Source organism: Centruroides sculpturatus, unplaced genomic scaffold, assembly GCF_000671375.1.
Source record: "Centruroides sculpturatus isolate CEXI.00-Female unplaced genomic scaffold, Cexi_2.0 scaffold107, whole genome shotgun sequence".
Taxonomy (NCBI): domain Eukaryota; kingdom Metazoa; phylum Arthropoda; class Arachnida; order Scorpiones; family Buthidae; genus Centruroides; species Centruroides sculpturatus.
Genome location: NW_019384422.1, coordinates 784872 through 796853, shown reverse-complemented (window position 1 = coordinate 796853; position 11982 = coordinate 784872). Strand labels below are relative to the sequence as shown.

The window sequence follows — 11982 nt, the reverse complement described above, 5'->3', positions numbered from 1 at the left end:
ACGAACCAAGAACCTTCGTCTCTTGAGTCGCACAAATTTATAGATTTTTTTACAGCAGTCGCCTCTCCATTGGTCTCTCATTGTCACCTGGTGACAATTCGAAACCTAATGGAGGGCGCGGGAGAGGTTAACATAGCGACTGAATATGATCCTCTCTCTCGTCGCGTTTTCCTCGAATTTCTCCGTTTCCATTGTTTAACTAATTTTCCGAAAAAAACCAATTGCATTGTTCAATCAAGACACCTAATCTGTTTCCTTATCGTCTGAAAAGGAGCTCTTTATTTTCGATCGAACCCATAATTCGGACCTCTCAGTCGACCCCTGTTCGGGTCCTCACAGTATGGTGGAAAAAAAAAATGAAAATGTATAATTTATTTATAATTTGGTTATAAATTACATTTAAAAAAAATATAAAATTTATAAGTTTTTTATTTTATCTATTGAATTTTCACAGAAAAAATTATTTTTGACCAAAGTAAATGAATTATTTGTATATTTCTAGTCATTAAATAGTTTTTATAATTATGAAAAACAACCAATAAATTTCACTATCTTGGAAAGAAAACTTAAATAAATATATAAAATTCTATAAACAAACATAATAAATTTTAAAATGTCATGATGTATGCAATTTATGAAGCTCAAAGTCCATTTTAACTTTTTATTAAACCTTTTGCGGACCACCCTGACGTTGTCCATGCATCTCAAATTAATTTTAATTTGCTATGGACCCCATCAGCACTTCCAAGGACTCCCCAGGGGTTCGTAGGAACCACTTTGAGAAACATTGCATTATACTCATTTACCTGTTTGCTACTGCCTAGTACCAGTTGTTTCAAATGCAATTTTTTTCACCTAAAGCACTTAATTTTATAATGTCAAGTTTAGTTTCCATGATAATAGAGAAACACTTCTTGCAATTATCTCCATTGTTAGATTTTGGACACATTTTTGAAGCACTAATCATAAAAGTTTTATAAAAATTGCAACGAATAGCAAAAAACACCATTACTCCGACATTACCAACCTCAATGTCACCTCATGCAGTGGTGGAACATAGGAATTTCTGCAAAAACAATAAATGATGATACGCAATAAAAATAAATTCACGTTAATTGTTTATTAAAAATTTATTATGTATTACTGGCCAAAGGCTGACTTTAATGCCACCCCACAATTGGCAAGAGAACTTCAGAATCTGCACAACATTTAAATTTTAGAACTACGGTCAAATTGTTTAAGTCCAAAAGTTCATAAATTGAACATTCATAAGTACCTCCTGTATCAGAAAAAAGTAAATGGTCTAGGAAACTTCTGTAATATATCTTAAATGAATCCAAGACAAAATCATAGAAAACCAGTTTTTTAAAAAATAATAATAAATTATTCAGCATTTTAACCCAAAAAGAATGAACTTTCAAATAAGGAAATGAAGTTTTATACACCACTTTTACAATTTTACTACATATTTTTTGAAAACTAAGAAAACTCATTGAAAAAATAACAGTTATATATAATACAATCTGCTTATTGTAATACTGTATTTTTGTGGAATGACCAGCATGCCAGTAACCTCAGGATCTCTGGCATGCTGGTTAAACTGTGACTAAAATATAAAATTGATCAGATTTATTTAACATTTTATTAAATATTTATTTTACATTTATTAAACATTTATTCAACTAGTTGTTAAATAAATGTTAAAGAAAACATTCTTCCCAAAACAATAAAATAATAATATAATTTGACTGACTTAAAATCAGGAAGAGAGTTTTTGTTTACAAGACAATAAAACTATTAACAGCTTATTAACATTAGTAGTAATAGTTAATAGTAGTAGTTAGTCAGTGTGGGCTGCACTAACAACCTACTCTAACGATAAAAATAACAAATTTCACACAAAGGGATGTTAATGGGTGTAATCTGAGATAATTTACAGCCAGTTTCTTAAATTTAATATGCTTGTTTTTTCATTTTTGTATTAAATAACAATAAAATACACACAAAAAAAGCACTTTCAGAATTCCAAGAGTATTTTATGTCATTAGAAAGAAGACAAAATGAAGAAATTAAACATATAATAATTTTTGATGTAATGCTAACAGTTTCACAGGTTTAGAATAAAAGCAAGTTTGTTTTTATGTGATGTAACTCATTTGGTTTTTTTAATGCACCCTTTAGAGAAGGATGTATAACCTCACTTAAACTAGCATGCCAATCATTCTTCAGTATTACAGTATTGTTTGAGGGGAATAAAGTAATTTAAATTTTAAATAACAATAATTTTAAAATATTTCTAATAACAATAATCACACCTTAATATAGTTCATAATTTTTTTGAATATAATAATTACTCCACCTCAAATCAAACTCAACTGCAACTCTGATGGTAAGATAAAGGTAAGAACATACATGATAAAGTCTGTGATGATGTCAATATTTTGTGAAAACATGCTATATCTAAATGATTTTGATTCATATAATGAAAAACATTTTTTATGAAAAAATAAGTTTTAGTTTGATTTCTACTTATGAATGGATATTTAAGTGTAATAAGTCTTATTGGTAATGACATGTAATTTCAAAAAATAAAAATAAAAAAAAACTAGTAATTTAAATATAAAAAGCTTATATATTTACTTGATCTCTTACTTTCCTCTGAAAATGTTCAAAAAATATAAAAATTTTAAATGTTAAGAGAATTAAATATTTACTAATTAAAATAAAAATTAGTTGTTATAATATTTGCCTAAATATATGTTATCCTAATGTGTAGAAACATAAGATTATTAACTATTTAAAAAAATTCTGAAATTTAAACTCTATTTAATTATTTTGATTTTAAAATAATTAAAAAAACAAACTGACATTTAATAGGCATTAATTAATTACTGGAAAATATCCTAATAATAACAACTTTTTGTAACTTTAATAATATCTAGTTAAGTGTTTAGAAAAGAAATATATAGATTAAATATACTGCAATGATGTCTATACTACATAAACAAAAAAAAAAAAATATATCTATTTTATGAGTTATAATGAGGTTTAAAACAAAATTTCTACAAATGTTTTGGAAAACATTCCAATTCTATGCACAGTAAGCTAGAACTTCTGTATGTAAGTTTCAAAACACCTTTCTCTCTTTTTCTAGCAAATTCTTTAATTAAGTCAAATAAACTAATGTTCTCAGCTATCTTAAATGGTCTTCTTTAGGTTCTTCAGGATATGCTCTAATTGACATTCCAATTATGCTTAACCTGAAGAAGGTCACTTAAAATAGCTGAAAACATTAGTTCATTTGACTTAAATACAAGAATTTGCTAGAAAAAAGAGAGAGAGGTATTTTGAAACTTATAAAAACATTTCATTATTACAATCAGATATCTTATGATTTTATAAATTTGAAATTACACATTTAGTCAAATCCTTATAATTATTATTAAAAGAACATAAAAATTATTAAAATTATTTATACTATATTATCAGAGTTCCCAAATAATAGCAAAACTCCATACTATCTAACAGACTAAATGTTCAAAAAACCAGATTACAATTTCAATGTTCACATCTGTAGAATGTTCAGACAATGGACAGAGAAAGTCCAAAAGTGCTTAGTCTGATATAGAAAAATAAATTATTTAAGTGACTTCTATAAGCAGAAAATAACACTTCCTAAATAAAGTAATAGTTTTTTCAGAATTTCTAAAAGAATTATTCAAATATGGTCCTCACACTATTTTCAGAAGTATATCATTATTCATAATAAACTGAAATAAAAAATCTAGCAACAAGTTTCCCAGCAATTATGAGATTTTATTATTAAAATTTTTTTATAGTATTAATTATTACAAAATACAAAAAAACTTAATTTTGAGGGTAGAGATGAGTTTTATAAAAAAAATCATAAACACTAATAATGAGTAAAATATTTATTAAGTCTGACCCCTCTCAAGAGTATGAGTATGACATAAGATCATAAAGGACTTTAAAAAATGTTGTTTTTCCAACAATTTGGACAGAACATAGGATAACGTCTGTTCAAGAATGTTGAAGATCATAATGACAATGAAATAGGAACCACGAATGATGCAATGAAAGTTCTGATGAAGATGAATGTGATGAAGTATTATTTCAATGACTCTCTAAATTTTTCTAATGTAAATAAAATTAATAATAAAAAGTTGACTTATTGATATATTTAGGCTCTATTTTTTTTCCTTGAAAGTAAGAATTCCAAAATTTCAAGTTTACAGTAGAGTGTCATTTATCTGAAAGAATTCCAGCAATTTAAATTTTTGCTAGTGCTGTGGTGCTGCAATCTTTGACTATATCTTGGGCTACTCCAATATTTTTTTTTGTTGGTGTGTGTGTTTTAGCTCGCAGCACTGGCAGTTTTGTATGGTGTTTTTCTGAGGACTGTGTGTTGTGCTGAATTGAATGTTTTTGATACTAGATTAACTTCTAAAGTATAATTTTTTTGTTTTTATATTTTTCAATATATTTATATTGTTTGTAAAAAATAAAGAAATAATTTTTAACGATACAATAGCCACAATTATCATTTTAAAAAGTTTACATTAGGCTTAACATCGACGAAAATTCAACACGAAGCGACACACAATGGAGAAAAATTTCAACATGGGATAGGTTAATATATTTTTTCGTACATAATTGGTTATCCGAACAACCTCAGTCCCCAATTGATTCAGATAAACAACGCTCTACTATACTTATATTCAGGCCAAATATGGTACTTTCATCATTTAAAAGAAATTTTGTAATCTTTGCAAACATTTCTGTAAAATATGATAAGTCTATGAAAAGATACTAAAATAAATTTTATTACTTAATTTGTTTAAGAAAGAACTGAAGAAAGAATATGAAATCCATTGACACTGTAACAGAAGCAAGTAATCAATGTATATTATAGTTTCCAACTAACCAACTAACAAAAATGCATAGTTTCTGAAACAATTCAATGCTTTCTTTTGATAACCTGAGCATTCATTGCCAAATACATCTGCTAGTATGAAATAAGAAAAAAATTTTTGAATTGACATGTATTTTGGCAAATATGATAAATAATTTCTACTGCTGAAATAAAATTAATTTCATTAAAAAATTAAGTTCTTGAACTGAATGTCTTATTAGGAAAAAACTGTATTATTAACATTATTTGAAGAAAATATACCTTTCTTGCTTCNTTAACTCGTTAATGGGCATTAAGGTAACTGAGTAGCAAGAGTTGGGGCCTGACATATCCAGGAAAGACTACCCCCTGAAAAATTATTTAGGTTTTTCAATTCATCAAGTTGTTCCCATGTCCCCAGAGAAGTAGGATGGCACCTTAATTGCTCAACCACCATGGAAATATTAGTAATTATATTTGAATTTCAATAAAACGCATAAAAATTAATAAAAATTCAGTTCCCAATTGCAAACAAGTTATTTTTTATTTCATAATAATTTACTTTCATCCACTCGGTTATTGGAAGGTACTTATTGGACTGGAATTTGAAAAATTATAGACCTATAAATTCCCACTGTTGTCTGTATTTCCTTAATGTTGAGAATAAGAAAATATGAAAAATTTATAATATATTAAATAAATTTTAGTATGAAATTCATATTTATTAATAAAAGTGCACATTAATAAGTTTTAAATATACTAATAAGATCCTATTTTAGTAACTTAAATATATTGAATTAAATTCTACCACTGAGAAAACATTTAAGATCTTTAGTTACTAGTGTTAAATCAAAAGATTTAAATTTCAGAAAACACCACTTGTTTGGAAATTATTAGGAGACACATATATAATTCTAGCATGCACAAACAATCATTATACTGGTATGAATTAGCTGTTATTCAAAAATTAATTTCTTAACAAGCATAAGAAATACTAATATAAAAATGATTACATATAAATTGCATTTATGATCATTTTAATTAGTAATAAGACGATTTTATTTTAAATATGTTATATAACTTTATTTAACTTGAAAATATAATTTTTTTGTTAGAATAAATAAAATTCTGGATTGGTTATATTTCATAATGAAAATATTTAATTCTAGATTTAGCTGTTTTTCAACATTATTATATTTATTTATTCAGAAAAGCATAAAGCATCAAAACAACTTATTTACCTGGTTGTCCTAACATATTAGAGAAACGAAGATCAGCACTAATTGTAGGATATAATTCTACCCAAAGAGACATTGATGTCAACTTTCCAACTTCATGAAGTTGATTTAATAAGTGCTAAAATGCAATAATATTTTTGGGTTGATTAACAGTATTTATATACACNATGAAAATGTTGGCCGCAACCTCTCTATTAATTTTTATAAGAATTATTTTATACTATATTTAATAAGAATTATAAAAGTATATTTTCTATACTTTTACAATTCTTATTTAAATGCATAAAATTACAAAGATTTAAAGGTTGAGGGTTGATGGCCATGACAGTTCTGTAATCATAAACTTCTAGAAAGCAATTTCAGATATGTGATTTTGAAACATTTTGAATTGGAAAAATGTCAAAACATTGGATGTTGTATGTAATCATGCTCCATCTTTTTTGAACCAGTTTTTTTTAATTGGAATCTTCCTTTAGTGAAGTTCAGATTAAAAAAAGTTTCCAACATTTTCTGGTAATTCTATTGTAACATAATTTTTGAAGTGATTTATCACAGACATTTCTGGTTTCTTTAAATTGTTTATATAGTCATCAATTACCTTTTGCTCTGGTATCAAGAAGTTTCATGATCACTTCTGAATTTTTACTGCATGCTTATGACTGATCTTAGCTCAATATATCTCATAACAGTATCTATTTTCTGCTGGTTTGTTAGTTTAAAAGTAGCCATTTTTAACACAACCATACCAACAACAAAATTGAAATTTGTGTATTTATATTACGTAATTGTTTATAATAAAAAGAATATGCAGCTTAAGTTATTGAGAATTAAACTTCTGGTGTTTCAAAGTAAACAGCATACAGTAATACCCCGAACTTACGTGATGGGTGGGACCGAGCGATAACTGTGTAAGTCGGGGTATAATTTTGCAATTTGTGTAAAATCCAAGTTAGATGTATGTAAGTTAATAAAAGTTCTCGTTAATCTTATCTCGTCTTTTGATTCATTCATGGTTACAAGAAATCACCATATAGAGCCTCTCCAGTCTCCGTAGATATAACAAACACAGAAATAAATTGTAGCTATGCATCGATTCTGCACGACACATCCAAACATGTAAGATGAATAATAGTGTAGAGGGAGTGAGTAATCAAGAGTTGCGTGGCGCTCAAACAAAAGGCAAATTGACAAGATTTGAAAATTGCATAACTCCGGGTTTGCGTAAGTTGAGGTATTACTGTATATACTTACATAAAATTTCTATTTAAGAAAAATAATAATTGATGTTCCATTGAACATTTAAAGATTCTATAAATTATAAAACTCTTGTCTTCTGTGTATCAAATTCCACTGAACTGTTTCCTAAATAATTTGATTTGTTATAATTCAATTTCAAACATATCCACAGTAACTAGAGTATATTTTAAACAATATTTCTTATATATACCAGATAATCTTGGTACAATGATTTTCCATTAATTCTTACAAATGAAACAGAATTCCAAACAATCAGAAATAATGGTATTAATATATTCAAAACCTAATATTAATGAACCTAAGATATCTGTTTAAAAATTAATTAGAGCACACTTTTTTATCAATGTACAACTAGCCATTATAATTTTATTATTATTAATATTATATAGTTTTAAACTTAAAGCTTAAATCTAAAATTTAAGCTTTTATAACATTACATATTGCTGTCTGTAAGCTGCAAATTCCATATATGAATAAAATAATTTCTGAAAGTTTATAAATTAATCAGAAAATTTAATGAGAAGATAAAAACAAAATGCTAATGATGTCTTATCTTCTCAAATATTTCTCTACTTTCATTGTATATGAACATAAATTTAGTGCATATTTTGTTTGGTTGCTGTGCAATTTATACAGTTTATCTTATATACTTATGATTATTTGCTGAATACCCAAAAACCATAAAGTTTAGAATAAGTTATCAAGTAAAAAAAAATGCTTTATTAGTAATCAATGCTAATTATTAAAACAGAAATTGATATCAGGCACATTCATTTTCCTCATATCTTTTAAGTTTACTAAAAAAATAATAAAAATTTTTCTCCATTATTATTATTATTATTATATTTAATTAATATGTTTCTGATTTATATTAGAATTTACATGTAGAATGCTTGTTATTAGGCAATAAATGTAACTTGATTATTTTCTGTCTTATTTTCTTGCTCAACTTAAAAATTATTTTAAATTTGTTATATGCGCATTCACAAATGAGTGACAATTGATATTGAAAAATGGTACTTAATGAATACTAAGCTATCTGTTGAGTTTTGTTAACTGAAATTCATTTTTATACAGTTTTGAAGTCTCTTATCAGTGAGATAATATAAAGTTATAAAAATTACTTGTTCAATATGTATTTAATATAACAATTAGCTGCCCAAATATAATGTAAATAAAAAATAATTATTTTTGAAAATTAAAGTTTTGAATAAAACTAAATTTCATTATTTATAAATAAACAGTCATATTTAAAAGAATATTATGCAAAATTTTAAGATATCACACAGTTATATTAATTGCATAATATTTATAAAAAAATTTTTAATAAAATTTTATTGATTCAGCTTTTTTATCAGATTTACTGTCTCCTTAATTTTAATTAATTTTTCTATATAATAATTTTTATGGCTATTTCACTACATTACACAAAATATTAAATTTATGCAGACAACAACCACATTAAAAATCATTAAAGACAATCAGTTCATAATCATACCGTATTTTCATTGAATGACTGGCATGCCGCATAATATTGAAAGAGATCAGCATGTCAGTTAAACTGCGACTAATATAAAATTAACCAGATCTAACAAAACTAGTTGTTAATTAAGCATTAAAGAAAACATTCTTCAGGATAAAATAAAATATTAATATTGTAATTTAACTGACTTAAAATCAGAAAGGGAGTTTTCATTTACAAGATAATAAAACAATTAATGACTTATTGGTAGTAGCATGTTTTCACATGCTACTACCAATACTACCAGGTGGTGGTTGTGGTAGTTAGTCAGGGTAGACCACACTGACCATCTAACCTGACCTTAACAATAAGACCTTCCTCACAAATTTCACACAAAGCCTATGTTAATAGGCGTAAGCTGAGATAATTTACAGAGAGTTTGTTAAATTTAATATATTTATTTTTGTGTTTTTAAATCAAACAACAATAAAATACACCCCCCAAAAAAGCACTTTCAGAATTCCAAGAGTATTTTATGTCATTAGAAAGAAGACAAAATGAAGAAATTAAACATATAATAATTTTTGATGTAATGCTAACAGTTTCACAGGTTTAGAATAAAAGCAAGTTTGTTTTTATGTGATGTAACTCATTTGGTTTTTTTAATGCACCCTTTAGAGAAGGATGTATAACCTCACTTAAACTAGCATGCCAATCATTCTTCAGTATTACAGTATTGTTTGAGGGGAATAAAGTAATTTAAATTTTAAATAACAATAATTTTAAAATATTTCTAATAACAATAATCACACCTTAATATAGTTCATAATTTTTTTGAATATAATAATTACTCCACCTCAAATCAAACTCAACTGCAACTCTGATGGTAAGATAAAGGTAAGAACATACATGATAAAGTCTGTGATGATGTCAATATTTTGTGAAAACATGCTATATCTAAATGATTTTGATTCATATAATGAAAAACATTTTTTATGAAAAAATAAGTTTTAGTTTGATTTCTACTTATGAATGGATATTTAAGTGTAATAAGTCTTATTGGTAATGACATGTAATTTCAAAAAATAAAAATAAAAAAAAACTAGTAATTTAAATATAAAAAGCTTATATATTTACTTGATCTCTTACTTTCCTCTGAAAATGTTCAAAAAATATAAAAATTTTAAATGTTAAGAGAATTAAATATTTACTAATTAAAATAAAAATTAGTTGTTATAATATTTGCCTAAATATATGTTATCCTAATGTGTAGAAACATAAGATTATTAACTATTTAAAAAAATTCTGAAATTTAAACTCTATTTAATTATTTTGATTTTAAAATAATTAAAAAAACAAACTGACATTTAATAGGCATTAATTAATTACTGGAAAATATCCTAATAATAACAACTTTTTGTAACTTTAATAATATCTAGTTAAGTGTTTAGAAAAGAAATATATAGATTAAATATACTGCAATGATGTCTATACTACATAAACAAAAAAAAAAAAATATATCTATTTTATGAGTTATAATGAGGTTTAAAACAAAATTTCTACAAATGTTTTGGAAAACATTCCAATTCTATGCACAGTAAGCTAGAACTTCTGTATGTAAGTTTCAAAACACCTTTCTCTCTTTTTCTAGCAAATTCTTTAATTAAGTCAAATAAACTAATGTTCTCAGCTATCTTAAATGGTCTTCTTTAGGTTCTTCAGGATATGCTCTAATTGACATTCCAATTATGCTTAACCTGAAGAAGGTCACTTAAAATAGCTGAAAACATTAGTTCATTTGACTTAAATACAAGAATTTGCTAGAAAAAAGAGAGAGAGGTATTTTGAAACTTATAAAAACATTTCATTATTACAATCAGATATCTTATGATTTTATAAATTTGAAATTACACATTTAGTCAAATCCTTATAATTATTATTAAAAGAACATAAAAATTATTAAAATTATTTATACTATATTATCAGAGTTCCCAAATAATAGCAAAACTCCATACTATCTAACAGACTAAATGTTCAAAAAACCAAATTACAATTTCAATGTTCACATCTGTAGAATGTTCAGACAATGGACAGAGAAAGTCCAAAAGTGCTTAGTCTGATATAGAAAAATAAATTATTTAAGTGACTTCTATAAGCAGAAAATAACACTTCCTAAATAAAGTAATAGTTTTTTCAGAATTTCTAAAAGAATTATTCAAATATGGTCCTCACACTATTTTCAGAAGTATATCATTATTCATAATAAACTGAAATAAAAAATCTAGCAACAAGTTTCCCAGCAATTATGAGATTTTATTATTAAAATTTTTTTATAGTATTAATTATTACAAAATACAAAAAAACTTAATTTTGAGGGTAGAGATGAGTTTTATAAAAAAAATCATAAACACTAATAATGAGTAAAATATTTATTAAGTCTGACCCCTCTCAAGAGTATGAGTATGACATAAGATCATAAAGGACTTTAAAAAATGTTGTTTTTCCAACAATTTGGACAGAACATAGGATAACGTCTGTTCAAGAATGTTGAAGATCATAATGACAATGAAATAGGAACCACGAATGATGCAATGAAAGTTCTGATGAAGATGAATGTGATGAAGTATTATTTCAATGACTCTCTAAATTTTTCTAATGTAAATAAAATTAATAATAAAAAGTTGACTTATTGATATATTTAGGCTCTATTTTTTTTCCTTGAAAGTAAGAATTCCAAAATTTCAAGTTTACAGTAGAGTGTCATTTATCTGAAAGAATTCCAGCAATTTAAATTTTTGCTAGTGCTGTGGTGCTGCAATCTTTGACTATATCTTGGGCTACTCCAATATTTTTTTTTGTTGGTGTGTGTGTTTTAGCTCGCAGCACTGGCAGTTTTGTATGGTGTTTTTCTGAGGACTGTGTGTTGTGCTGAATTGAATGTTTTTGATACTAGATTAACTTCTAAAGTATAATTTTTTTGTTTTTATATTTTTCAATATATTTATATTGTTTGTAAAAAATAAAGAAATAATTTTTAACGATACAATAGCCACAATTATCATTTTAAAAAGTTTACATTAGGCTTAACATCGACGAAAATTCAACACGAAGCG

At 25.7% G+C, this 11982-nt stretch overlaps 1 protein-coding gene across 1 annotated transcript in view; it reads right to left on the bottom strand.

Moving 5' to 3' along the window:
* LOC111619446 (pre-mRNA-processing factor 40 homolog A-like) overlaps positions 1-11982 on the bottom strand; it is an 89404-nt gene that overhangs the window by 10429 nt on the left and 66993 nt on the right. The window lies entirely within an intron of this gene.